Below are 2,568 nucleotides of genomic sequence, written 5' to 3'. Positions count from 1 at the left end.
AAAGGTGCTCCGTCTTCACTAAATGGCAGCGGCAGTGATGCAACTAGCCCCGCAGGCAACGTTAACCCATGCATCCATGTGGAGTTGAAAAAAGATGTTGTTCCGGAGACTGATTGTGGAGTACAAGCTGAACTAGCTGACACCGGCAGCAACAATGGTTAGTCTACTCCACGAGTATTTAAGTTACTCCTTGTTTCAAGTCATTAAGAGAATGTTAGTTCATTTTAACTGAAAGTAATTTATTTCTTGTTCTGAATATTCTGCAGTAGGCTCAAATGCTAAACAAAAGAAGAAGCCAAGATGGTACCCAGACAATCAAAAGCAAGAAATTTATGCCATGCTATTAGAGCGGACAAATCAAGGCGTACTAAACCAAGGGGTGGTTGAGGAGGTGGCAGAACTTTGTCAAGTTAATTACCGGACTGTTCAAAACATATGGTTGAAAGGCAAGCGAGCCGGTGGTATTCACGGAGTAGCAAACAAAAGGGTGAAAACTTGTGGCCGCAAGAAGATACCATTTGATTCGGATGCTATAAAACAGATTGATTTGAGAAAAAGAACTACACTTAAAGATCTTGCTAATGAGCTTCAAATGGAGAAGACAACATTATGGAGAAGGTTGAAGGAGCACAGACTGAAGCGCCATACAAATTCAATTAAATCCACATTGACTGATGACAACAAGCTAGGTCGGATTCGGTTTTGTTTATCCATGTTGGATGAACTAAGCGTGCCTGAAGAACCCACATATAAAGGCATGTACAATGTCATCGATATTGATGAGAAGTGGTTCTACCACACTAAAGGTACTCAGAACTACCACTTGGCACCTGATGAAGAGGAACCCTATCGCAGCACTCAAAGCAAGGGATTTATTGAGAAAGTGATGTTCTTGGCAGCGGTAGCAAGGCCTCGTTATGATGATGATGGTGTCATGACATTTGTTGGCAAGATTGGAATTTGGCCGTTCACATATCAGGACTTCACAAAGAGGCGTAGCCCTTACAGATAGAGGGGGGAAGAGGTAACCAAGGTTTTGTCGTTGGTGACAAAGGATGTCAGTAGAGACTATATGGTGAACAAGCTTCTACTCGCCATCAAGGCTTTGTGGCCGGCTTCGGAACACGGACACACAATATACATTCAGCAAGATAATGCAAAGACCCATATTTCCGTGAATGACAGTGTGTTTTGTGCAGCGGCACAGTCGGATGGATGGGACATTAGGCTTACATGTCAGCCGCCCAACTCACCTGATTTGAACATTCTTGACTTAGGGTTCTTTGCGGCACTTCAGGCTCTTTTTGAGAAGATGTCCCCCGGTAAAATTGTTGATATTGTTGCGAAGGTGAAAAAAGCATATGACATGTACCCGGCCGAGAGAAGCAATCGTATTTTTCTGACCCTTCAGTCATGCATGCGTGAGGTACTGAAGCAGAAAGGAGGAAACCGGTATAAGGTCCCGCACATGAGGAAGTATTTTCTGGCGGCACTCGAAATGCTTCCGGACGTAGTACCCTGCGATGCTGATGTTGTAATTGCTGCTATTGACGCCCTTCCAGATGCTTGATGTACTTCTCATTGGTTGTTATCATTAATAATCTTAGCGAATTCGTTATTTATACAATATTGAATTTAAACTTACTCATACTGTACTTCAACCACTACTGTTAATCTTAGCGAACTCGCTGTTCTGCTGTTTTGTGACGTTTATTACTCCATGCCATCGATTAATCCTAGCTAACTTCATGTTCTTTGTTTTTTGATGTTTAGTACTCCATGCCATCGACTCTTATCGAACTCGCTGTTCATTGTTTTGTGAGTAGCACCTGGTAAGTAACAAGAACAAACAGAATGAACTTCATTCATGCCATTATTCATGTATGATGTCACTTAACATATTCATGCAATACAAAAAAGACTTTCGGCACCATTACAATTTATGAAATCACACCAAACATTGACTGCTAAACATAGAGTAGTTGCGCCATTGATTACGCGGTCATTTCTTCATCATCTTCGGATCATACGATGTCATCAAAGACTTTAGTATGAAATCCCTATATGATTCCATTCCTGGGGGTACAGACTCTGGCATTGAATCCGGGGCATAAAGTCGTTGCACAAGCACTTCACTTGCTTTGTCAGCTTGCAACTCTTCAAACTCTAAATCGATGGTTTCATCATCGCTATCGACCTCATCAAATTTGATGTCCTTGCCATTCACCGCGTCGGTCTTATCGTCCTCCTAGCTATACTTTTGCTTCCCTTGATCGAAGCCGCCAGTTGTAGCACTAAAATTAAGAACAAGGGATGTCATACACGTACACATATCAACAGGAACTAAAGTTAGTCACAAAGGTATAAATGGAACTAACCCGAACTCTATAATTTTGCTTGACGTGACAGATATTCCATAGCTACGAAAAAGGTCAGCGAGCCGAGTATTGCTTGACTTGCCATGTTTAAATTTATGGCCCATGATGCGTAGCGCTCCGGTGCTGGACATTTCGTGGCCTCACCGACGGCGGCGATTCCTGCCTTGGAAGAAGTTGCACACCAGATGTC

General features: G+C 42.6%; 1 pseudogene; it reads left to right on the top strand.

Annotated features, from left to right (window-relative positions):
* Positions 1-337: 337 nt before the first annotated feature.
* On the top strand, positions 338-1,570 carry LOC147964887 (uncharacterized; annotated as a pseudogene).
* Positions 1,571-2,568: the final 998 nt, after the last annotated feature.

The sequence above is a fragment of the Triticum urartu genome, chromosome 6A (assembly GCF_056163025.1).
Source record: "Triticum urartu cultivar PI428250 chromosome 6A, HENAU_Tu73, whole genome shotgun sequence".
NCBI classification, from domain to species: Eukaryota; Viridiplantae; Streptophyta; class Magnoliopsida; order Poales; family Poaceae; genus Triticum; species Triticum urartu.
The sequence above is the reverse complement of the archived record's forward strand: the minus strand, read 5'-3'. Positions and strand labels throughout refer to the sequence as shown.